The 14,999-nt window shown below is 45.5% G+C and overlaps 1 protein-coding gene across 1 annotated transcript in view; it reads right to left on the minus strand.

The window, feature by feature from the left end:
* Positions 1-14,999, minus strand: part of OVOL2 (ovo like zinc finger 2) — a 107,756-nt gene that overhangs the window by 49,187 nt on the left and 43,570 nt on the right. The window lies entirely within an intron of this gene.

Below are 14,999 nucleotides of genomic sequence, written 5' to 3' on the forward strand. Positions count from 1 at the left end.
GAGATGGGGTTTCACCATGTTGGCCAGGCTGGTCTCGAACTCCTGAGCTCAAGTGATCCTCCCTCCTCAGCTTCCCAAAGTGCTGGGATTACACACATGAGCCACCACGCCCAGCCAATACACAGGATTCTAAGAATGTGCATTCTGAGTTTAGCAGGAACTGGCAACATGTCCATCAGGGCCCCCAGTCATGCCAGGTGGGGGACCCCTTTGCCTGAGGCTCCTCAGTCTGTAAACACACTTGGAATTTTCCAAGAACAAGGTATCAGTGTCTTCTCCACGCTAACGAGCTCTGCATGCTCTGGGCACAATTGTTTCTGGGGAAGAGTGGGAAAGGAAGGGTCTACCAGCTTGAAGTTTACCTGAGGAAGATATCTGGTGTTTTCCCATCCCTCTGGCATTCATCCTTCATCTTCTAGTAACTGAACTCTCATTTTCTTGGGAAATTTCTTCTTCCTTATTCTCATGCTGTTCTGGACAGGCCAGTTCCACCCCTCCTAGCAGAGGTGGGAATTTAACCCAACTAATTAGAACCCTCCACCATCTTGGCCATGGCGATTGTTTCAAGGACAGATGTGACATCCAAACAGAGCCAGCTCTGTAGGTGAGCTGCTATGGAGACTCCCATCCCTCCGAGGTTGAGGAGAGGATGATATAAGCTTAGGGTTGGCAGCCACCTCTGCCACCAGCAGCTGCCTGCAGATGACGCCAACAGAGGAAAGTGGAGAGTGCGAGGCTGGGTCCACAAGACTGTGTTGGATCCTGTTATTTCTCTGCTCTCCTAGTGACTCATGGAAAACACAGTGTGTCCTTTCCCAACAAACCACAAGTTGGTTCTCCAAAGGCCACCAGGCCACAATAATGTTTTAGCTCACCCTCATGAGGCAGAGGGTATGGTTCTGTAGATTGAAGATATACATGTAAAACAACAGATCACCATCATTTGGGGCACCATAAAAATATAAATGTAAATAGATGGCTTGGGAGTGAGTTGATTGTCATTATAAGAATTATTGGCTGGGCGCGGTGACTCAGGCCTGTAATCCCAGCACTTTGGGAGGCTGAGGCGGGTGGATCACCTGAGGTCAGGAGTTCAAGACTAGCCAGGCCAACATGGTGAAAACCCCATCTCTACTAAAAATACAAAAATTAGCTGGGCATGGTGGCACATGCCTGTAATCCTAGTTACTTGGGAGGCTGAGGTGGGAGAATTGCTTGAACCTGGGAGGCGGAGGTTGCAGTGAGCCAAGATTGTGCCATTGCACTCCAGCCTGGGCAACAGAGCAAGACTCCATCTCAAACAAAGAAAAAAAAGAGAATTACTGGCTGGGTGCGGTGGCTCACACCGCACTTTGGGAGACCGAGGCAGGTGGATCACAAAGTTAGGAGTTCAAGATCATCCTGGCCAACATGGTGAAACCCTGTCTCTACTAAAAATACAAAAATTAGCTGGATGTCATGGCATATACCTCTAATCTCAGCTACTCGGGAGGCTGAGGCAGGAGAATCACCTGAACCCAGCAGGTAGAGGTTGTGGTGAGCCGAGACTGCGCCACTGCACTCCAGCCTGGGAGACACAGGGAGACTCCATCTCAAAAAAAAAAAAAAAGAAGAAAAGAATTATTTAAGATGTAGGGCTCCAGGTGCACAAACTCAAGTGTGTGGATAATGTCATGTGATTTTGTTTTCTTCAATTTGACTCCAAGGCTCCATCCCGTTGTGGTGGGTTTGCCATGCAGCCACCTTCTTCCCTCTCCACTTTGGACTCTGTCCCCAAGGAAGGGAATGGGGGTCCTCACTGCTCTCTGGATCCCAAGCCTCTGTCCTCCTCCCTAGCTTGAGCAACCTCCTTCTGTCCTTCCATGGACCTGTGTCCACACACCTCTCTTCCCCACTCATGAATTTAGCTTGCTTTGAAGACTGCAAGAGAAGCACCTTCAAAAGACCCTGCTCTCTCCACACAGACCCCCAAAGACAAGAAAGCATGAAGAACAGCTACCTGATTGGTGCTGTTGGAGGAAAACTTACTACTAGAACAAAACACAAATTAATATTTCAATAGTTTTCCTGCCACAAGGTTTCCTCAACAATTAACTCATCTTTACTGCCTTTCAACCATGTGTGTGGCTATGTGTCTGTTTGAGGAGTATTTACTGGTCTATGGTAAATGTTAACATGGAACCCCCAAATGAGAAAATTATTGTCTCTTTAATTCTTTGTTGATAGTTCTGATTCGATTCAGGGGAAAGTCTTATGTTGATAGTTCTGATTCGATTCAGGGGAAAGTCTTAGTTTGATGTGAATAGGGTTGTTTTTTGTGGTTTATTTATTTATTTATTGAGACAGGGCCTTGCTCTGTCACCCAGGCTGAAAGGCAGTGGCATGAGCACAGCTCACTACAGTCTCAATCTTCTGGGCTCAAGTGACCCTCCTGCCTCAGCCTCCCAAGTAGCTGGGACCACAGGTGCATGCCACCACACCTGGCTAATTTTTGTGTTTTTAGTAGAGACAGGGTTTCACCATGTTGCCCAGGCTGGTCTTGAACTCCTGAGCTCAAGCAATCCATCCACCTCTACCTCCTGAAATGTTGGGATTACAGGCATGAGTCATTGCACCCAGCTGTGAATAGGTCTTTAACACCTTCCAAACACTGGCTAAACTCCCTTTAAAGAGCAATCCAATCTTGGACTTTGATCCTCTGGCAAGTAAGCAATGAGTAACTGGCTAAAATTTAATAACATTATTTTGTTGGTCTATATCTATGCATTTTCAGCTTTCTCTCTATTTATGGCAAGTGATTTTGGCTTCCTATCCCCAGTAGCGATATAAAATTCTTCCTTAAATACATTTATTTAATGAAAAGTTGAGTTAAGTGTAAGTAGATTGTCTAAGAAGCAGATGCCAAGAAGGGATTAAACATGCAAGAAATGTACTAGGGGGAATGTCTGTGAGAGAAATGAGACGGGAGCCAGTAGAAGGTTTTGTGAGTGGTCAGACTGGGATTCAGGGCTGACCCCAGGGAGCAGCGAAGAGCAGGAAGGAAGGAAGGGAGTCTGGGTGGCAGCATCTTAGTCTGCAGGGCAGTTCTAAGACAGGTTCAGCAAGGGCTTTGAGGAGTCCTTAGCTGGTCATCTGTCAGAGGATCCCATAATGGGCCTACCTTACTACCCTACTGTGCTCAGGCACTGGCTGGAGCAGCCCATGGAAAGCATAGCCTCACCCCCAATGCAGTGCGGCAGTTCAGAGTGAGATGGCCAAGGCTCTGGGTCCATCGCATTTCCTGCAGTCAGAGATGTGAGTGGCACATTCTCACAGCCGCCATGTAATGGAATGGGAGTTACATCCATGGAGCTAGAATCCTATAGATGGTGTCAGAAAAAGGATTTGGGGGCAATACTCTTGTAAAGGAAGACGGCTTTTTCTGTGAGAGAGGCTGATCCTCTTCCGCCTTGCTCACTCCCACTGTGGTAGACTGAAAAATTCATTCTCTCCTGGCAAAAGATATCCATTCACTGACTCCTGGAAACTGTGAATATTACCTTATTTGGAACAAGGGTCTTTGCAGATGTCATTGGATTAAGGATTTTGAGATGAGGAGATTATCCTGGATCATCTGGGAGAGGATGCCCTAAATGCCAATATAAATATCCTTATGAGAGAGACCAGGTATATATACACAATGGAATACTATTTAGCAATTAAAAAGAACAAAACTCCGTCATTTGTGGCAATGTAGTAAGCTTGGAGGATATTATGTTAAGTGAAATAAGCCAGGCTGGGCGTGGTGGCTCACACCTGTAATCCCAGCACTTTTAGAGGCTGAGGCGGGCAGATCACCTGAGGGCAGGATTTCGAGACCAGCCTGGCCAACATGGTGAAACCCTGTCTCTACCAAAAATACAAAAATTAGCCGGGCATGGTGGTGGGCGCCTGTAATCCCAGCTACTCAGGAGGCTGAGTCAGGAGAATCACTTGAACCCAGGAGGTGGAGGTTGCAGTGAGCCGAGACCGTGCCATTGCACTCCAGTCTGGGCGACAAGAGTAAAACTCTGTCTCAAAGAAAAGCAAAATAATCCAGGCACAGAAAGATAAATACTCCATGTTCTCACTCATGTGTGGAGGCTTAAAAAGTTGATCTCATAGAAGTAGAGAGTCGATCAATAGCTACTAGATGCTGGGAAGCAGAGGAGGGCGGCAATGACTAGAGGCTGGTTGCTGAATACAAAACTACAGCTAGATAAGAGGAATAAGTTCCAATGTTCTACAGCACTATAGAGCGGCTATAATAAACAATAATTTATCGTATATTTTCAAATAGCTAGAAAAGTGGATTTTAAATGTTCCCAATATAAAGACATGATAAATGAGATGACGAACATGCCAATTACCTGATGTGAGCATTACACATTATATACTGTATTGAAACATCACATTAGGTGGGTGCAGTGGCTCATGCCTGTAATCACAACATTTTAGGAGGCCAAGGCAGGAGGGTTGCTTGAGCCCAGGAGTTTGAGAGCAGCCTGGGCAAGATGGCGAAACCCCATCTCTACCAAAAATACAAAAATTATCAGGGCGTGGTGGTGTGCACCTGTAGTCCTAGCTACCTGGGAGGCTGAGGTGTGATAATGAGAGGCTTATAATGAGGGGAAAAATACCTGCTATTGTTTAAGCCAGTGCTGCTTCTTGCAGCCATATGAGTATCTAACACATTCATATTTTGATAAACTCTGATCTAAAGGATGTTGGCAGAGAGAGAGAGAGTGAGTGAAAGAGAGGAGAGAGCCGGGCGTGGTGGCTCACGCCTGTAATCCCAGCACTTTGGGAGGCCGAGGCAGGTGGATCACGAGGTCAGGAGATCGAGACCATCCTGGCTAACACAGTGAAACCCCATCTCTACTAAAAACACAAAAAATTAGCTGGGCATGGTGGCAGGCGCCTGTAGTCCCAGCTACTTGGGAGGGTGAGGCAGGAGAATGGCGCGAACCCAGGAAGCGGAGCTTGCAGTGAGCCAAGATTGTGCCACTGCACTCCAGCCTGGGTGACAGAGTGAGACTCCGTCTCAAAAAAAAAAAAAAAAAAAAAAAGAAAGAGAGGAGAGAAAGAGAGCTTTTTACAATAGAAGGTGGGGTTTATTTCAAGGCTGAATGACTTTGAGACTTTTTCCCTGGTACTTCACTGTCCCCTCCTTTTGAACTTTGGCAGTTTCTGTGACAGCTTTGACCAATTGAATATAGTGAAAGGGATGCTGTGCCACATTGTGGGCTGTAAAAAATCAGAAGTTTCTGCCTCCTGTCTCCCTGAGTGCCCACTCTGGGGGAAGCCAGTTGTCATATAAGAGGTCCAAGTATCCTGAAAGGAAGCGCAAGCCAGCTGCAGGGAGAGGTCTCACGGAGACAGTGACACTTGACCAGCTCTAACTGCTCCAGCCACCCTAGTCTAGGGCCGGGGATGTAAGTGAAGATGACACAAGCCTCTGGCACCATCTGCCTGTAACACATGAGGCAAGTGACAGCTGCCCAGCTGAGACCATTCACCCCCAGAACCATGAAAGATCATCATAAATAGTGTTTTAGGCCCATAAGTTTTGGGGTAGATTGTTACACAGGAATCGATACTCAGGACAGAGAAACACAGTTACTATTATCGTTTTAGAAATGGGGAGATGGAGGCTTAGAGAGGCTCTCCAATGAGAACATCAAGCCAGAGTGTGGCCAGCTGACATGTGAGTCCTGTGCTGTCCTATAATGAAGCCCCAGGTACCCATCCACCAGCTGTGATAATCAGCAAATAACTCCATCCATTGGGATTATCCTGAAGTATATTCCAGGTGCATAATTTTATCTGTTACTATTTCAGTTTGTATTCTAAAAATATATAGCCACAATACGATTATTGTTGATGTGTGTCATGAATCTCTTTTAGGTTCCTTCTCCATCTCTATTTTTCCCTTGCAACTTATTTGTTGAAGAAAGCAGGTTGTTGAAGACCAGCCTGGCCAACATGGTGAAACCCTGTCTCTACTAAAAATACAAAACACATTAGCTGGGCATGGTGGTATGTGCCTGTAATCCCAGCTACTCAGGAGGCTGAGGCAGGAGAATCCCTTGAACCTGGGAGGCCAAGGTTGCAGTGGGCCAAGGTCGTGCCACTGCACTCCAGCCTGGGCAACAGAGTGAGACTCCATCCAAAAAAGAAAGAAAAGAAAGGAAAGGGAAGGGGAGGGGATGGGAGGGGATGGGAGGGGACGGCAGGGAAGGGAAGGAAGGAAGGAAGAAAGAAAGCAGGTTGTTTATTCAGAAGAATTTTCTGGGTTTTACTGATTCTATACCTCTGATGCTAACATGTTCCTTAGTCCCTTGTGTTTTCCAAAATTGATTTTTTTTTTTTTTTTTGAGATGGAGTCTCACTCTTGTTGCCCAGGCTGGAGTGCAATGGCATGATCTCGGCTCACTGCAACCTCCGCCTCCCGGGTTCAAGCGATTCTCCTGCCTCAGCTTCCAGAGTAGTTGGGATTACAGGCATGCACCGACATGCAGGCTAATTTTTGTATTTTTCTAGAGACAGGGTTTCTCCATGTTGGTCAGGCTGCTCTCAAACTCCCAACCTCAGGTGATCTGCCCGTCTCGGCCTCCCAAAGTACTGGGATTACAGGCGTGAGCCACCACACCTGGCCAGAATTTATAGATTGTTGATCCTCTAATTCTATCATTCCTTCTTCACTAGCTGGAATACTTGCATAAAAAGAAACTTCCCATTATCAACAATTTAATCCCTGAGGTAGAGTTTATAGAAAAAGTGAAGATAAAAGTACGATAATCTTACATGAGATAGACCCCTTGCAACTTCACTGTTCTTTCCTAGTGTAGGTTTTCCAGCCCAGCATTATAATCTCTCCTTCCCCAATACCCTTGCTGCTCTGGGCCTCTCTACTTTTGTCCTGCTTGTCTGGAAAAACCTCACCCTGAGGGGCCTATATCTCTCACCTTCTCTGGGCCTGCTGCAGAGCTGATGAGCACTGCTGGAAGAAAATTGCAAAGCATGGCTGGCTGGTTTCAAGGACCTCCAGCACACACCCAACACAGCTCCTGGGCCAACTGTGTGCTCTGTGAGACCATAGCTGCTTGAGACGCAACTAGTGAGACCAAGCAACTACATTTCCATTCTTATTTAATTTTAATTAACTTAAATATAAGCAGCCCCATGTGACTAACGCAGGTTATGGAACATTTCCATGATTTCAGAAAGTTCTGTTATACTAGGTTGGGAAACTTGACGCCCCACTCCCCAAGATAACCAGTTCATAGCCTTTCCCCCTTGCCTTAAATCTCTCCAACCATTTTCTCCACTCTCCCTTCATTCTTCCTTGAGAATAAAGAATATAAAAGCTTCCAGGTGAGCTCTCCATTCTTTACTGAGAATATAGAAGCTCCTAATGGAAGCTGGCCCAGTCTCCAACCTCAACTCCTCTAAACCTGTACACACTTGCCACTGTGGAGGAATGTCCATCCTCCTATGGAAGCCAAAGCCTTTATGATGACGCAAGCCCAGGTCTCTTTTGAATTATCAAGGACTCTGTCCCTTCACTTATCCCCTTCCCTTGTGCATCATTCATCTCCCCTACTCTACTGGAACACTTCCATCAGCAAGCAGATGTTCTGTCTTTCATCTTAAAAAATCCTCCTGTATCCCCACTCCCTTCTACTTCTCTGGTCCCCATTCATAAATAAACATGTTGAAAGTGTCACTCTGTCAGTGGTTCTCAATGTGTGGTCCTCAGGCTCTCAGCATCAGCATCACTTGGGAATTAGTTAGAAATTCAAATTCCTGGGTACCACCCCAGACTCACTGAGTCAGAAACTCTGGGCCCAGAAATCTGGGCTTTAAAAGCTCAACAGGTGATTCTGATAATTGTTTGAGAACCTCAATATGTTCTACAATATGTGCCACGCTTTTCACTTTCTCCTTTACTCTTCCTTCCATGGAACTCCTTCCCCCTTTGATTTTCATCCTCAACTCTTCCTCAGAGCTTGGCCCTGGCCCTTTCATCTTCTCTATCTTTATTCTGTCCCAAGGAGCTCTCACCCATTTCTTAGTGTTAAATCCCATGAATTCAAAGTCATAAATGCAACCTACAATTTTCTTAGAATTCCAGATTCTTACGGATCCAGTTATTGGTATCTTCATCTGAATGTCTTACAAACATCCCAGTAAGTCTGAAAAGGCCTGGATGTTTCCCTTCAATCTCTCCTTCCCCATGTTCCTTCCCCAGGCTTCCCCATTTCAATAAATAGTGTTCATTCAGCGGCCGCAGCAAGAAACCTCCAAGTCACGCTTGATCCTTCCTTTCTCTCACCAACCCTCCACACTCTGTCAACTCTAACCACACCAGCCCACCCTGTCTTCACTCTGATGCCACCATCCTAGTCTCCACCCTCCAGCATTGCTTGTCTCCCAGCTGGTCTCCTCACTCCTGCCTTGTGCCTTCCAATCCATTCTCTCCATAGTAAGAAAGGGGAACTTCTGGAAAGCTAGAATAAATCATGCTATTTAAAAATTCTTCAACAACTTGCCACCATGAGTAGAAAAGAATCCAGACTCCTGTCCCAGCCCACAAGGTCCTGCTGATCAGGCCTCTGCCTCCCTCTCTGAGCCTGTCTCCTTCCGACCACTCCCTGGCCTCCCTTGATCCATCCACACTGACCTCCTTCCCTTCTTCTAACAACCCGTGTTACTTCTCACCTCGGCGCCTTGCTTATCAATGGTCTCCCCACTGCTCCTTTGTCATCCTTCAGGTCTTAGATCAAATGTCACGCTGCAGAGTTCTTTCCACCCTCTTGAGGAATGTCAGGCCTCAGCCTGGTGTGGAAGGGAAATGAAGGTGGAAGAAGCAGCAACTCTGGCCACCTGTCTCTGACATCATTGATCTCCACAGAAGGGCACGAGGAAAGATGAAGAGTACATGGTTAGGAGATGGATTCTCTCCCTGTCCCTCAGAGAAGAAAAGAGTCACAGTCTTTTTCTGGCAGAGTTGTGTGGGGATTTCACCCCTGTGCATGGAAGAAGGCCTGAGACGCCTTAGGATGATACTTTCTCTTTAAGTCCTGAGCCCACTGAATGGGTGTGCTTCTTTTTGTATACTCAGTACCTACTGGGGGAAACACGTCTCCTCCAGGCCCAGGCTATGTGTTTTCCAACCTTCAATTGCAGAAGTGGGTCAGTGACCTAGGCCAGGCCAAAACATCTCAGACATAAGAATGGCTCAGGGATTCACATGTGACCCGAAGTAGCTCCATGAGCATCAAGCCTATGACTTTTGCTAGATTCACAATAAACATGAGTTCTCTTTTTTCCTTTTCTTTTCTTTTTTCTTTTCTTTTCTTTTTTTTTTTTTTCTTTGAGATGGAGTCTCACTTTGTTCCCCAGGCTGGAGTGCAGTGGCATGATCTTGGCTCACTGCAACCTCCGCTTCCTGGGTTCAAGTGATTCTCCTGCCTCAGTCTCCTGAGTAGTTGGGATTACAGGTGTGTGCCACCATGCCTGGCTATTTTTTGGTATTTTTAGTAGAGATAGGGTTTCATCATGTTGGCCATGCTGGTCTCGAACTCCTAGCGTCAAGTGATCTGCCCAGCTCGGCCTCCCAAAGTGCTGAAATTACAGGCATGAGCCACGGCGCCTGGCCTGAGTTCTCTTTGAGCTGCAGTTAATAAACTAGCAGAATGTGAGCTAGAATCTGCAGCAGATTATTTTTGTCTCTGCATGGAAAAAAAAAAAAAATGGTAAAAAGGAAGCCAACTCAGAGGCGAGCAAGGCAGCTTTTCTTTGTGGAATGACTTGGGGACCCAGACTATTTCCCTTGTGTGGCTCTGCCATCTTTAGGACCTTGGTTCTCTTTGGCTCTAGCAAGCAGCAGAAGAACAAAAATGAGGATTCTCCATCCACTTTAAAAATTCCAGCCTAGAAGTGATACATGTCACTTCTATTCTCATTCTATTGCAAAGCATTAGCCATCTGGCCACACACAGATACAAGGAGGGCGGGAAATGGAGTCCCTGCATGGGAATCCATCTTTAAGAGACAGCTCCATGCTATGGAATGAGCAGCACAAATTTTTGGAGGAGCACCAGTCATCTCTGACATCTGCAGGGATAATAAAGGGACAGGAAATATGGCTGGGAAGATAGGGTAGGCAAGGTTTTGAAAGTCCTGAACATGCAAAATTATTCGGACTTCGTTCTATGAGCAATAAAAAGCCACGAAAAGCTTTGAGCAGGAGGGTAGATGGTCACATCTACAATAGAAAGATAATTCTGAAACAGGGTAAAAGATGAAACAAGGGCCGGGCACAGTGGCTCACACCTGTAATCCCGGCACTTTTGGAGGCCGATGCGGGCAGATCACCTGAGGTCAGGAGTTCAAGACCAGCCTGCTCAACATGGTGAAACACCGTCTCTGCTAAAAATACAAAAATTAGCTGGGTGTGGTGACACACGCCTGTAGTCCCAACTACTTATGAGGCTGAGGCAGGAGAATCGCTTGAACCTGGGAGGTGGAGTTTGCAGTGAGCCGAGATCGCGCCACTTCACTCCAGTCTGGGCAACAGAGTGAGATTCTGTCTCAAAAAATAAAAATAATAAAAATAATAAAAAACAAAAGAAAAGAAACAAGGTTGCTATGGTTTGAATGTGGTGTCCTGGTGTCCCCTCCAAATTTCATGTTGAGACATAATGCCCATTGTGGTGGGATTAAGAGGTGGGCATTTTGGGAGATGATTAAGTCATTAAGTCATGAGAGCTCCACTGTCAAGAATGAATTAATCCCTTTATAAACAAGGGTTCGGAGAGAGTTTACCCCTCTATTCCACCAGGTGAGGATGCAGCAACAAGGCACCATCTTGGAAGTAAAGAGCAGCCCCCACTGGACACCAGTGCTGACCCAGACCTTGGACTCCCAAGCCTCCAGAACCAAAAGAAATAAATTTCTGTTCTTTTAAAATTAACTAGTCTGTGGCATTTTGTTACAGCAGTGCGAATGACTAAGACAAAGGTATATTGGCTACATCTAGTAGAGGCTCTTCAGATTCTCTTGATATGTGGACCCCAAGCTGCTGGTTTCAACCCAGCAGCTGCCATGCCTCTTGTCTGCATTGTGTCCTTTCTTCAACTTTCTTTGGGTTTTATCTGGTATTCTTTTTACAGTTTCTTTTCTTTTCCTTTTTTTTTTTTTTTTTTTTTTTTTAAGAGGCAGGGTCTTGCTCTCTTGCTCAGGCTAGAGTGTGGTGACACCATCATAGGTCACTGCAGCCTGTAACTCCTGGGCTCGAGCACCTCAGCCTCCTGAGTAGCTAGGACTATAGGCGTGTACCACTTCACCTGGGTATTTTTTTTTTTTTTTTTTTTTTTTTTTTTGAGATAGAGTCTCGTTCTGTCACCCAGGCTGGAGTGCAGTGATGCGATCTCGGCTTACTGCAACCTCCGCCTCCTGGGTTCAAGAGACTTTCCTGCCTTAGCCTCCCGAGTAGCTGGGATTACAGGCGCCCACCACTAGGCCCAGCTAATTTTTGTATTCTTAGTAGAGACGGGATTTCACCATGTTGGCTAGGCGGGGGTCTTGAACTCCTGACCTCAGGTGATCTGCCTGCCTCGGCCTCCCAAAGTGCTGGGATTACAGGTGTGAGCCACCATGCCTGGCCTGTTAATGTTTTTGAAAAAATTTTTGTAGTGATGGGATCTCACTATGTTGGCAAGGCTGGTCTTGAACTTGACCTCAAATGATCCTGCTGCCTCAGCCTCCTCAAATGCTGGGATTACAGGCATGAGCCACCATGCCTGGCCTATAGCTTCTTGAGATAGAACCATTTCTTCTTTTCTAATATATTTATTAAGCCGTAAATTTCGCTGTAAGTACTGTGTTAGCTATATTCCACACATTATGCTATGTCATAACTTCCTTGTCATTCAGTTTTCATTTCTGTTGTGAATCTTTCCTTGGCTCACGAGTTATTTAGGTATGTTTTGCTATTTTTGTATTCTGTCTCTATCAACAAACAAATAAAGCAGAGGAAAATAAAATACTTAGAAAAAAATCTATTGAGTAATTTCCAATGATAACATATGAAAGGATTTAGGAATATAGCAATTTCTATTATTGTCCATGAGAGCTAATTAAAAGGTGCTAATTACATAATGGAGACAATTTTAAAGAACCAAAACCGCCTAGCTATAATTGAGTGTCTTTCCCACTAGCCCATAACTATGAACCATGATGGCTTAATACAATCTCATACTTACTTTGGTCTAATAACACACCTCTTTACTCACACTAATTTTCTTTTTCAATTTAAATAAATCATTTGGGAGCCCATATACAGTTTTGACTCTGGAGTTTCATGACTTCAAGACAGCTTATTAACAAAAGCCCTTGTCAGGAACTTGTAGTAAACTTTTGTTGTGTTAACTGCACTCTGTGGTTCCCCCTAGCATCTTCTGGAGAAGTCAGAGCCTGTGCCCGGCAAGGCTGTGCTTCATGTGAGCCCATTAACAATGGGAGGGGCCAAAGAAGCAGGGCTTGCTCAACTCGGATGGAAAGCTAGGCTGATGGTGAATGTGTGGGGCCACCATTGACCCAGTTTCCAGGAGGCAGCTGCTGACCCAGCGGTCCACTACATGGTGGAAGCCCAAAAAAGGCCAGAATACTTCTAGAATCACTGGCTGTGGCTCGGAGGGGACCTGGGAATACACAGCTGGGTCAAGTCAGGAAGGTATGTAAGTTGAATGCAGTATAGCATATTTTATAGTATAAAATTAAAATTTGCAAAGATAATTTTATTGCTAGCATTAGATGATAGAGGAAAGGATAGGAAGAAAAGCATACTAATTTTACCATTGTTCATAGCAGGAAGCGAACATCTAATCTAATGTCTAAAGGAATCAAGAATTGAGTCTAAGTATATTGCATACATTTACATATATTCACCAGAACAAAAATACAACTTTCCTAAAGATCAGAAGACATGAGTGAGAAAAGACAACTGACTTTCCTATGCAGAATAAATCCAAAATATTATGTAGATACTCTGCTTCTATTAGATTTGTATTGCTACTGTAACAAATTACAACAAATGTCATGGCTGAACACAATACAAACTTCTTATCTTACAGTTCTGGAGTCAGAGGTCTGACATGCACCTCAGTGGGATAAAATCAAAGGGTCAGCAGGCTGTATTCCTCTCTGCAGGCTCTAAGGGAGGATCCATACCCTTCTCTTTTCCAGATTTTAGAGGCTGCCCACTTTCCTCAGCCCACGGTCCCTTCCATCTTCAAAGTCGGCAATGGCAAGCTGAATTCTCATGTCCATCACTCCAACCTCCTCTTCCGCCTCCCTCTCCCACTCTTTTTTTTTTTTTTTTTTTTGAGACGGAATCTCACTCTGTCACCCTGGTTGGAGTGTAATGGCACAATCTTGGCTCACTGCAACCTCCGCCTCCCGGATTCAAGCAATTCTCCCTGCCTCAGCCTCCTGAGCAGCTGGGATTACAGGTGCCCACCACCACGCCCGGCTAATTTTTGTATTTTTAGTAGACAGGGGGTTTCACCATGTTGTCTAGGCTGGTCTTGAACTCCTGACCTCAGGTGATCCGCCCGCCTAGGTCTCTCAAAGTGCTAGGATTACAGGTATGAGCCACTGAGTCCTGGTTTTTTTCTTTTTTCTTCCTTCCTTCCCTCTGTCCCTCCCTTCCTTCCTTCATTCCTTCCTTCCTCCCTCCCTCCTTCTCTCCTTCCCTCCTTCCTTCCTTCCTCTTTCTTTCTTTCTTTTCTTCTTCTTTCTTTCTTTCTTTCTTTCTCTCTCTCTCTCTTTCTTTCTTTCTTTCTTTGGTCTTGCTCTGTTGCCCCGGCTGGGGTGTAGTGATGCAATCTTGGCTCACTCCAACCTCCGTCTCCTGGTTCAGGTGATTCTCCTGCCCCAGCCACCCAAGTAGCTGGGACTACAGGCGGGTGCCACCACCCCTGGCTGATTTTTGTATTTTTTTGTAGAGACAGGGTCTCGCCATGTTGCCCAGGCTGTCTTCCACTTTTAAGGATCCTTATGAACTCATTCGGTCTGCCTGGATATTCCAGGATAACCTCCCTATTTTAAAAATCAGTTGATTAGCTGGGTGATGTGGCTCACACCTGTAATCTCAGCACTTTGGGAGGCCAAGGCGGGTGGATCACTTGAGGACAGGAGTTCGAGACCAGCCTGGTCAACATGGTGAAACCCTGTCTCTACTAAAAATACAAAAATTAGCCGGGCATGGTGGCATGTGTATGTAATCCCAACTACTTGGGAGGTTGAGGCAGGAGAATCGATTGAACAGGAGGAGGAGGTTGCAGTGAGCTGCGATCACGCCATTGCACTCCAGCCTGGGCAACAAGAGCAAAACTTCATCTAGAAACAAACAGTCCAGGTGCGATGGCTCATGTCTGTAATCCCAACACTTTGGGAAGATGAGACGGGCAGATCACCTGAGGTCGGGAGTTTGAGACTAGCCTGGCCAACATGGAAAAACCCCATTTCTACTAAACATACAAAAATTGGCCAGGCATAGTGGCTCACACCTGTAGTCCTAGCTACTCCGGAGGCTGAGGCCCGAGAATTGCTTGAACCTGGGAGGTGGAGGTTGTAGTCAGCTGAGATCACACCACTGCACTCCAGCCTGGGCAACAGAGTGAGACTTGGTCTCAAACAAACAAACAAAAAACTCAATGATAAACTCCTTACACAAAGACACATCTAAAATAAAGTGAAAACAAAGTTTGAAAAATTACCTTTTAAGAATGACTTAGGAGGGGGAAGTAGGGGTGAAGAGAAGTTGGATAATATGTACAAAAATATAATTTGATAGAAGGAATAAGTTCTAGTCCAATAGTACAGTAGGGAAATCATAGTTAACAATAATTTAGTGTATGTCTCAAAATAGCTAGAAGATAATTGTAACATTCCTAACACAAAGAAAAGAT

This window comes from Pongo pygmaeus, chromosome 21, assembly GCF_028885625.2.
Source record: "Pongo pygmaeus isolate AG05252 chromosome 21, NHGRI_mPonPyg2-v2.0_pri, whole genome shotgun sequence".
NCBI classification, from domain to species: domain Eukaryota; kingdom Metazoa; phylum Chordata; class Mammalia; order Primates; family Hominidae; genus Pongo; species Pongo pygmaeus.